This window comes from Cucurbita maxima, unplaced genomic scaffold (assembly GCF_002738345.1).
Source record: "Cucurbita maxima cultivar Rimu unplaced genomic scaffold, Cmax_1.0 Cma_Scf00039, whole genome shotgun sequence".
In the NCBI taxonomy this organism is placed as follows: domain Eukaryota; kingdom Viridiplantae; phylum Streptophyta; class Magnoliopsida; order Cucurbitales; family Cucurbitaceae; genus Cucurbita; species Cucurbita maxima.
Genome location: NW_019272055.1, coordinates 755921 through 767019, shown reverse-complemented (window position 1 = coordinate 767019; position 11099 = coordinate 755921). Strand labels below are relative to the sequence as shown.

General features: G+C 37.6%; 2 long non-coding RNA genes across 2 annotated transcripts in view; one reads left to right on the top strand and one right to left on the bottom strand.

Moving 5' to 3' along the window:
- Positions 1 to 8065, bottom strand: part of LOC111469354 — a 9233-nt gene extending 1168 nt beyond the window's left edge. Inside the window, exon 1 of the long non-coding RNA XR_002714858.1 lies at positions 8055 to 8065. This is a non-coding gene — a long non-coding RNA (uncharacterized LOC111469354). The remainder of the gene's footprint in view (positions 1 to 8054) is intronic.
- LOC111469356 overlaps positions 3823 to 11099 on the top strand; it is a 19823-nt gene continuing 12546 nt past the window's right edge. Inside the window, exons 1-2 of the long non-coding RNA XR_002714860.1 lie at positions 3823 to 4063; positions 8893 to 8896. This is a non-coding gene — a long non-coding RNA (uncharacterized LOC111469356). The remainder of the gene's footprint in view (positions 4064 to 8892; positions 8897 to 11099) is intronic.

The window sequence follows — 11099 nt, the reverse complement described above, 5'->3', positions numbered from 1 at the left end:
TTTTTTTTTTTTTTTTTTTTTTTTTTTTTTTTTTTTTTTTTTTTTTTTTTACATCTTAAATTTCAAGAGTTTTATTTTAAATTAATTTAGCCTTAATTAAACTCCTAATTTATCGTCCCAATGTAGGGACTCACTTACTATCATATACTCCTTATCCATTTGATCAGTAGTTTAGTTTTGGGGATTCTTTGTGCACTTCAATGCCCCGGTGCTACGTCTAGACAGGTAGGCAGAATCGAGAGAGACCTTTTACTCCAGCGGACCGTAAAGTATGATTCATTAAAAGCCCTTCTTGCCGAAAGTAACTCACTCAAAGATATGATATTTGACGGTTGATTATAGGTTAATATTGTTCATCCATTTATCTACTTTGTAATATATTTAATATTATTGATTCTATAAATAATTATAAATGGATAATTCTTACCGAGTGATTTTAACCAATATTCTCGTGGAATCAGAGTAACTCTGATTATTTCTTCTTCATGACTTTTGAACTTCTCATTTTCTTCCTTTCAACACTATAATCGATATGATGACTATCAAGCTTTCTTCCCTCGGTTATCTTCTTTGGAAAAGTCAACTTCTCCTTTTCCTGGAGAGTCAAGACATGTTGGACTAAGTTGATGAAACTCTTGTTTCACCACCTCGGTTTATAACGACCCTAGATTTCTACTTAATTTAAAGTCGCTACTGTATGTATATCACAGACATTTTATGCAGAAAATATTTCATTCAAAACTTTATCATAAAAACATAACCTTGGTCTTACATGTCATCTAGAAGGCCTTTAAATAAAATAATAAAAATGTCTTGTACTAACAAATACGCTACTAAATAGAAATGCGAACTAACATATACTAACCTATAGTCTACTAAATTCAAAATGCAAACTACCCTATGCATGTGCCACGGTCTCCCAAGTTGCGATGTTGCTGTCAACCGTATAGGGGAACCTTGAATTTACTTGAAAAAATAAGAGTAGCACATGGCTTGAGTATTTTAAAAAATACTCAGTAAGTGACACCTTTATCGAGGTTAGATGCAAGCACATACAATTATGAGTTAGACCTATCATATCAGTCTATTTTCCAAAGGCGACTATCCTAAGTGGGTAATTGGATGTGTATGTACTATTCTACACACAATCTACTTGTGCAAGTAGGGACCCACCGGTTGGTTCACACATGTCCTGAGCCCTTTTCTTGTCGGGCAAGCATTCTCTGGTAGTTGTTAATGTTAGACAATCGTTAGGAATAGTGGTTGTCATAGCATCATTATGGTAAACATATTGATCATTTATCTACTCTGTAATGCACAGGTTCGTTCCATCACAAAAGGATAAGGGTATCCCCCGATGCATAAACACACAATAATGCATGAAGTCCCAACAATTTTCCTTTCATTATCATTTATCACAACCCCTCTAGCGTTTTCCTTTATATTATATAATTTTTATCATAACTTCCATCATATATCAAGGTTGTATATTGCCAATTCATCATTTGCATGTCAATCGTACCATATATCATTCATGTCGAACATATGTCATATCAAAAACTTATTATGCCTTCACATATCAATTCATATGATGCACATATCATATCATAGATCATAACAGTCACATATTATATCATATACCATAACAGTCACATATCATAACATGAGTATGTTTTTAAACATATCCTATCGTAATATATCACGTGTGAAGCCATAGGCACGTGTCATCGTACAACATATAAAAATCGTTCATAAAATCAGTAAAAAAAACTCAAAAAAACAAACTTTGGAGCTTAAAAATCATTAAAAGAGGGAAGAGGTCATGGCGGTTGACCGTACGATCAGTTTGACATCATCACTGACGTCCCTTTCTTCTACCCTTCTTTTCCCATTCTTTTCTAGTATACCTTATTTCATCAATGCCACTTTGCTCCATTCGTTTGGGGGGTTTCTTCCCTCAAATCAAGTTACCTCATTCATGAAACTTGTAAATCTACAATCTAATAGTACGATACGATAAGTCGAGAAAAACACAAATTATACCTTTTGTTGTCGAACTTTCCTTCTTCTCCATTTAATATATCGTTGAGGGTTTTTGTGGAAGGGATATGTGACCCTTATTGTTGGAATAAACTTAAAATGGTAAATGTTAATTTTAGGTAATTTGTTAGGAGAGGTAAATTTGAAAAGTCTAGTGAAAGAAACGGGCCATTGACGAGTTAGGATTTGAGAAGATTTTGGTGGAGTCGACTGTTGTCGTAGTAGTGCCGGCCCTTCCTTAGTTGGAGTCGGGCCTCCATTGGCATCCTTGTAAGATTACTGTCCACAAGCTCAGTTGTGTCCAGCAGCTTCTTCGTGATAGTAGCTGAGCACGCCGATGGCGATGCCAATCATCACGACATCGGCCTCTTCGTTGTGGTGATGGAGATGTCGGGCACAACGATGTGTGTGTTTTTACACTTCGCATTTTCTTCTACTCAAACCTGAGACCTGTGTGTTGTTAAGTCGACGCTCTAACCACTTAAGCTATTCAACTTGTTTGTTGATAAGTTGGCTCCTCCGCAATGATATACACCGATGGCTTCAACCTGGCTCTAATACCACTTGTTGTTTTTCGATAATCAGCCAGAGAAATTCGGTGAGAGGAAATCGTCGACGGAAGGTTGTTAGAAGAAAAATGCTTAAAATAAAAAAGAGAGAATGATGAAATTTTGACTGCGTTTAATAATCACGTGGTTACATATTCTGAACAGATTTCCTATTTAAATATAAATTATCCTAAAAATGGCCAGAGCGTGGCCAACTAAATCTGTGTCACTCCCTACAAAATTTCCGTCTAAAACTTTGGTGATCCATTCGACGTGTTTTGTCAAATGGTCAAACGAATTTTTTTGCAATCGTATGAACCTAAATTAGGAACAACTGAAAAAACCCAGGTTTTATCTAACAAAGACAACTACTTCAAAATAAGCGTAGGACACTTTAGAAAAGGTGTTCAAAGGAACCGACCGAATCAAGCAAGTGCGTCTCCAAACTCTTCGTGACGAGTTGGAGATCATGAACATGAAGGAGTCAGAAAATGTATCTGACTATATCACACGTGTTCAGACTATGGTAAACCAACTAAATCGAAATGGAGAAATGTTACACGAGACATGGGTTGTGGAGAAGATCTTGAGGTCATTAACCAACGACTTCGATAATGTTGTATGTGCGATAGAAGAGTTAAAGGACCTAGCGACGTTCACGGTCGATGAGCTCACTGGTTCTCTCGAGGCACACGAGCAACGTAAGATTCAAGGAGGATGTTAGAATCACACAACAACTCACACACTCGATCTAGATAAACACAAAGAACAGGATAGAGAAAATTGCAAGGAGAACTCTGCTAAAAGAATTTGTATTGATGAGTATGTATAAGAGAGAATACAGAGAATAGAAAGTACATTTTCAAAGCTCTACGAGATATATATATAGTTCAGTTTACTATATATAGCTTTACCAGATTTAACCATGTACTATATATAGCTATTTACTATATATAGCTTTACCAGATTTAACCATCTACTATACATACCTATTTACCATATATAGCTTTACCGGATATAGCTTTACCAAATATAACTTTACCGGATATAACCGTTGACCAAGCTATAAATAAGAAAGCAGACTCCATAACCTAACAATTCTCCCACTTGGAGACTGATCGAGTCAACCAAGAATTTCATTCTTAAACGATCACTACACCATACCAATTAAGACTTTACATAACCTTAATTTTCCAACATCAACACATTTTGTTAACATGTTTGCTTGATTCTTTGCACCCTCTATCTTCTCCAAACACATATCGCCTTCTTCCACTAACCTGCGAGTGAAATGGTATCGCCTTCTAATGTGTTTTGTCCTTGAATGATAGACTGGGTTTTTCACCAACTGTATGACGCTCTGACTATCTGTATAAAGGATCTTCTTGCATTGCTTCCTGCCTAATTCTTCTAGATAGTTTGTCATCCATATCATCTTCTTTCCAGCTTCAGCTATTGCCACGTACTCAACTTTAGTAGATGAAAGAGCAACGCATTTCTGAAGCTTGGACATCCAACTCACTGCTGTTCCATCTATAGTGTAGATATATCCAAATGTGCTCTTGCTAGAGTTTACATCTCCACTCAAATCAACATCCACGAAACCTTGCAGAACTACTTTGTCATTGCCATAACAAAGTGAAGTATTGGATGTACCTCTCAGATATCTCAGAAGCCACTTCACAGCTTCCCAATGTTCATTCCTTGGATTTGTCATGTACTTGCTAACAACTCCTACTGCATGTGTTATGTCAGGTCTAGTGCAGACCATAGCATACATCAAACTCCCAACTGCAGAAGCGTACGAAACTGCTCTTGGGAGATTGCTCCTTTTGACAATTTAATATGATTTGCCAAGGGGTAGTTCTGGGTTTAGCGTCATTCATCTTGAATTTGGACAACACCTTCTCAATGTACTGCTCTTGAGATAGATTTAATATGCCAGCAGATCTATCTCGAGAAATCCTCATCCTAAGAATTTGCTTCGTTGCACCCAAATCTTTCATCTCAAATATTGAAGACCAGCTTGCCTTCAGGTGGTTTATCTCCCTCATACTTGATCCAGCAATTAGTATATCATCCACATACAGGAGTAGAAACACATAAGAATTAGTGTATTTCTTGAGGTAGTAACACTTATCCTTTTCACTCCGGTGGAAACCACTCTTGCAAATGAAGGAGTCAAACTTCTTGTAAAATTGTCTCGGTGCTTGTTTCAGTCCATACAAGCTCTTATTGAGCTTACACACCATGTGTTCCTTGCCTGGAGCTGCAAACTCTTCTGATTGTTGCATATAGATCTCCTCATCTAGATCTCCATGTAAAAACGCCGTTTTTACATCCATTTGCTCAAGGTGCAAATTCTCCGATGCAACAATACTCAGCAGAATTCGGATAGTAGTTAATTTCACAACTGGAGAAAAGATCTCAGCATAACCAATGCCTTTTCTTTGTGAATATCCTTTAACTACTAACCGAGCCTTAAACCTCCTTCTGCCATCTGGTTCAACCTTGATTGTGAACACCCATTTGTTCAACAGAGCTCTCTTTCCTGTAGCCAACTCAGTCAGCACCCACGTATTATTCTTTTCAAGTGAGCTTATCTCATCATCCATGGCTTGCTCCCACTTGGTTGAATCTTCCACTTGTAGGGCCTCATCAAAGGATTCTGGTTCTCCTTCGTCAGTCAGCAATAGATAATGTAATGAGGCTGAATATCTATCTGATGCTCTGATAATTTTGGATCATCTCCTCAACACCTGCTCAGGTGTAACTTGCTCCACGTCTGGTTCTTCAGCAATAGGATCAGGAATTTCTTGAGCTTCTATTGTAACATCACTGCATGAATTTTCCTGCCACTCAAGTTCAACTCCCACTTGCTTTGTAGTCTCAGAGTTTATCTTCTCTCTGTCCTTGTACATGACATTTTCATTAAAGGTCACATCGTAGTATCTTAGGATTTTTCATATTTTTCTCATCCCAAAACCTGTACCCGAACATGTTAGAGCCATAACCTGTGAAGTAGCATTTCACATCCTTAGCATCAAGTTTATCTCTCTTCTCTGGATCAACATGAACATACGCAGTACAACCAAAAGTTCTCAAGTGAGAGTACTTGAGTTATTTTTCTGTCCATACTTCTTCGGGCAATTTGAACTTCAAGGGTACTGACGACCCTCTAATAATCAAATATGTTGCTGTGTTCACAGCATCAGCCCAGAATGTCTTTGGTAGTCCAGAATGAATGCTCATGCTTCTTGCTTGCTCATTCAATGTTCTGTTCATTCTTTCTGCAATATCATTTTGTCTTGCCTTCCCGGGAATTGTTCTTATTAATCTAATTCCCTTAGCTGCACAAAATGTTATAAACTCTGATTTTTTGTACTCTTCTCCATTTTCAGACCTCAGGCATTTGATCTTCAAGCCGGTCTGATTTTCAACTTCAACTTTCCACTTCTTGAAGGTGGTAAACACATCTGATTTGTTTTTCAGAAAGTAAACCCATACCTTCCTGCTGAAGTCATCGATGAAGGTGACGTAGTACCTTGATCCACCAAGTGATGAAATTGGAGATGGTCCCAGACGTCTGTATGGACCATTTCCAACCGCACTTTCTTTGGTTCTCTGGTAGCCTTTGTGAAACTAACTCGTTTCTGTTTGCTCATAACACAACTCTCACAAAGACCCATATCAACAGACTTTAAGCCTTCTAAAGCTCCTTTCGCAGTCAGCATCTTTATTCCTTTGACGCTCATATGTCGAAGTCTATTGTGCCATAGACTTGAATTGAAAGCATTCTCAGCAGCAGCAGTCATGTTTATACACTCTGCAGTAGTGTATAAGGTTCATGATTTTGTGTCACGTGCAACAACCATGGCGCACTTCACAATCTTCCACGAACTCTTTCCAAACTCTGCTGCATAGCCTGTGCTATCCAACTGACCAATAGAGATCAGGTTCTTCTTGAGACCAGGAATGTATCTGACATCTTGTAATGTTCACTAATTTCCTGCTGGAATTTGTATGGAGACATCTCCCTTCCCTTCAATCTCCAAGGTTTTATTGTCGGCAAGATACACCTTCCCGAAATTTCCTAATTTGAAATTTCGAAACAATTCCTTACTTGGAGACGAATGGAACGATGCACCTGAATCCAAAATCCAGGAATCAACTGGGTTGTCCACACTAAGGATTAAAACATCCTCAGTATCTTCTGTTGTATATATAGAATCATCATCATCTTCAGATTTATGATTCTACTTCTTCTTCAGTTTTGTACAATCTGTTCGAAAGTGTCCTTTTCCCCCACAGCTCCAATACGTTACGTTGGGTTTGTTTGGAGATTTTCCCGGTTCTTTGATTTTGATTGCCCATGTTTGTTTGAGCTCTTTAATTTACTTCTTCGCCTTCGATCAATACTGAGAGCATTGCTTGATGAATCTTCAGTTTCTCGTTTATGAATACTTTCGCTGAGAACTACATCTCAAATTTCATTAAACTTCAGTTTATCAGATCCTCGGGAACTGTTGATTGCGGCAACAACAGTATCCATGACTCGGGTAAAGATGACATCAAAATCAACGCTTTAATTTCATCTTCGAAATTAATTTCCACCGAACTCAGTTGACTTACGACCATATTGAATTCATTTATATGATCAGCAACAGATCCACCTTCAGACATCTGTAAATTGAACAATCTCTGCAACAAATACACCTTGTTCATAGCCAACGGTTTTTCATACATATTTGACAACGCCTTCACTAGATCTGACGTTGTCTTCTCCTTGATAATGTTGAACGTCACATTTCTAGATAGCGTCAATCGGATCAGCCCCAAGGCTTGTCGATTCTTGAGCTTCCACTGTTCCGTGGTCATGGTATTCGGCTTCACCCCCAACAGAGGTTTGTGAAGATCTTTCTGGTACAGATAATCTTCAATCTGCATCTTCCAAAAACTGAAATCAAATCCATCGAACTTCTCAATTCCAATCTTTGAATTTTTCATCTTCACAAATCGTGGTGAATTTCGCCTAACTCTGATACCAGTTGTTAGGATCGCACAACAACGCACACACTCGATCTAGATGAACACAAAGAACAGGATAGAGAAAATTACAAGGAGAACTCTAGCTAAAAGAATTTGAATTGATGAGTATGTATAAGAGAGAATACAGAGAATAGAAAGTACATTTTCAAATCTCTACTGGATGGGATTATATATAGTTCAGTTTACTATATATAGCTTTACCAGATTTAACCATCTACTATATATAGCTTTACCAAATTTAACCATCTACTATATATACTTATTTACTATATATACTTATTTACCATATATAGCTTTACTGGATATAACCGTTGATCAAGCTATAAATAAGAGAGCAGACTCCATAACCTAACAAAGGAAACGCTCGATCAAGCACTTCGAACCAATACGTCAATCAAAGATGAAAAGATAATCTACTCTCAAAATTTTTAAGGTAGATGTCGAGAAGTCACAGAAATGGTCAAGGAAGAAGAAATGAAGGACATTATAAGGAGAAGAGACAGTCGAGCCAAACAAATTGGCGTGGAAGAGATCGCAGTCAAAGATATTATTCCAACATTCAGTACTATAAATCTAAAAAATATGGTCACTATGCGAATGATTGTAACTCCGATAAATGTTACAATTGTGGCAGAGTGGGACAACAAATAAAGGTATTCTCTTGACGCCCCAAAATGAAGATCTGAAAGCAAAAGAATATGATGGTGTAAAAGACGATGACGGTAGTCATGAGGCAGTGGAAACCGTTGGAAATGAGATGACACACAACGGATTTTAAGAAATCACGATATTAGAGACGAGAAAATTGAAGAAGGATGAACAACCAAATAACAAAGAGCTTGAGTTCGAAGAGAGAGCTCCAATGGTAGGAAAGGGGATTTGAGGAAGAAAGAAAGAAGAAAGATGATGAGAATGAAAGAGAAAATGGAAGAAGAAAAGACGAAATGGAGAGAAAGAATGAAAGAAATGCAGATTGAACATGAGAAACAGATGGTGCAAATGCAAGCTGCAACCCTTCAAAATCCCAAAACAATGACGAAGAAGAAGCCCATGCGATCAGCGAACGAGCCAAAGAAACTGCCAGATCATGAGGAGGAGAATAGAGATTCAGAACAACATCCCAAAACTGTCGTGGATAAATCTGTGGAGAAGTCTCAATTGCAAACGTTGAAATCCCTAAACGAGCACCTCTCGAAGGAGAAAGTAGAGATTGAAAAAGAAAAGAAAATTTTAGAAATGGAGATTGAAATTTTAGAGAAGTGACTGAGCTGAATGAGTTTTTTCTATCTCAAATAGGAGAAGAAAGAGAATAGGAAGGTAATCTCTGAGCTCGCAAAGAAAATTGAAGAAGGTGTGGAGTAAGAGAATGACTTATTAATGAAGATTGATGGTCTAGTGGAAGAGCTAGTGAGGGAGGAGAAAGATATACAGATGCTAACTCAATAAAGAAACTCACTAGACATGAATCTAAATCGGGTCCAACAAGAGACAGTGAATTTACGACACACGATTGAGATAATCACTCATGATAAAGACGAAATGAGGAGGCAAAAGTGGAAGTGGAAAATGTCGTTGTGGACTTGCGAAGGGAATTGAGTAAACGGAAATAAGCAATGCGTCTGAGTCGAACGTGGCTGAGAACGGGAGAAATGAGGAGTTGGTGTCTCAAATGGACTATTCTCGGGAAGCTCCAAATGAAGTTTTGTCAGAAAAGGACAAGCTCAATTTACTCCTCGAGGACAAGGAGAGGAAATTGAAGAAACCACCACTGAGCTCGAGAAAACGAAAACAGCGCATGTGGAATCGTTGAATATAACATTTAAGTTTATGGGGGAGTTTTGTTGGAATAAACATAAAATGTTAAATGTCAGTTTTGTTGAAATCAATTTAAAATGCTCAATATTAATTTTTAGGTAATTTGTTAGTAGAGTTAAATTTGAGAAGTATGGTTATGGCTTCTCTCTCATATCTATTATTAGAGGGAGAAAACTTATAAATAACTAATCCTTTTATGGTAAAGTCAGAGCACGAGAGGGAGGGAAAAAAGAAATACATATCAATAGAAAAGGGTTTTTGATAAAAATTAGTGTTATTTGTCTTCTTGTCTCTCCTCTCTCTCAATATCTCCTTCACAAGTACGCTAGTAGTATTTTCACAAAGCAGTATCGAAGCGTTCTATTGTTAGTGTGTGTGAGATTTACTTCACAGATTATTGAGTTTTATTTAACACTTATCATTAAGCTCGTGTTTCTTTTCATAGCCAAAACGTCAACCTCTTGCTTCAAGATTCAAAAGTAATTTGAGTCTCGAGTCATGCATTCTTTACTATCTTATTCCCATGAGCATAACCTACCGCTAGAAGTCTATTGCACTGTCAAACAAATTTATTCCCTTACCTTTTGCATTTGCTTGTACAAATACTTTTTGTTGAAGATTGTTGAGAGGGAATCCCACATTGGCTAATTTAGGAAATGATCATGGGTTTATAGGTAAGAAATACATCTCTAATGGGATGAAGCCTTTTGGGGAAGCCCAAAGCAAAGCCATGAGAGGTCATGCTCAAAATGGATAATATCATACCATTGTGATAGTCATTATTCCTAACACTTCTCAGAGTTTTTGTCATGTCCAACTTGGCTAGCGTATCCAACTCGTCTTAAGCTTATTATACATACTCACGAGTGTCTTTGTAGTATTGTGCAATGGTAGCTTTTCTTCAGTTCCTTACCTAAAACTAGGGTTTATCATGTCAGTTCCTTACCCATGCCATCCGCGGGAACTGACCCAAGGTCAAAAACCTATGGCAAGGTTTAAATCTCTCCCCTCACTACAAGGGCACAGGCAACAAACATCGTATCTATCAAACTACTAAGTGGCATTCAATCTCCCAACTCGTAGTCATTTCAATTAGGGCGCCATTTCTGTCTGGATGTCATTCTATGTTAAGGGTGTAAGTCATAGAGGTGTATTCTGGCTTCAGTGTACTTAACCTCTTGTTTTTCTACTTTTTAAGGTCCATCAAGTCATTGCACTTCATATGCATAAGTTAGGGTACCTTGTATATCTCGGGATCTAGAAAAATATAACAGGCATAAGGAGTCATTGATCGTATAAGTGAGCTCTCGATCTCCTTATATCTCCATACGTGCCAAATATTGAGAGTTAGATGGAAGCTCCCCTAATTTTACTCAACAAGCTCCCTATTCCTACATCATTCCAAGCTAGAATAGTGCAAGGGGAGCTCTTTAATAAGCACAATCGAAGCTCCTCCAACAATTTCCTCTAGCATGCCACGAGTCTTAAGTGAATGACGATGTCTTATATGCTAAGTAAACCTTCTCTAGTTGGGTGAATTCACAACCAAAGATTTTGCTTCAACTATCCATACATAAACCTAGTCAACCCATGTCACCAATAACAAATTCCAAATGTGGCTCCATTCAAAAAAAAAAAAAAAAAAAA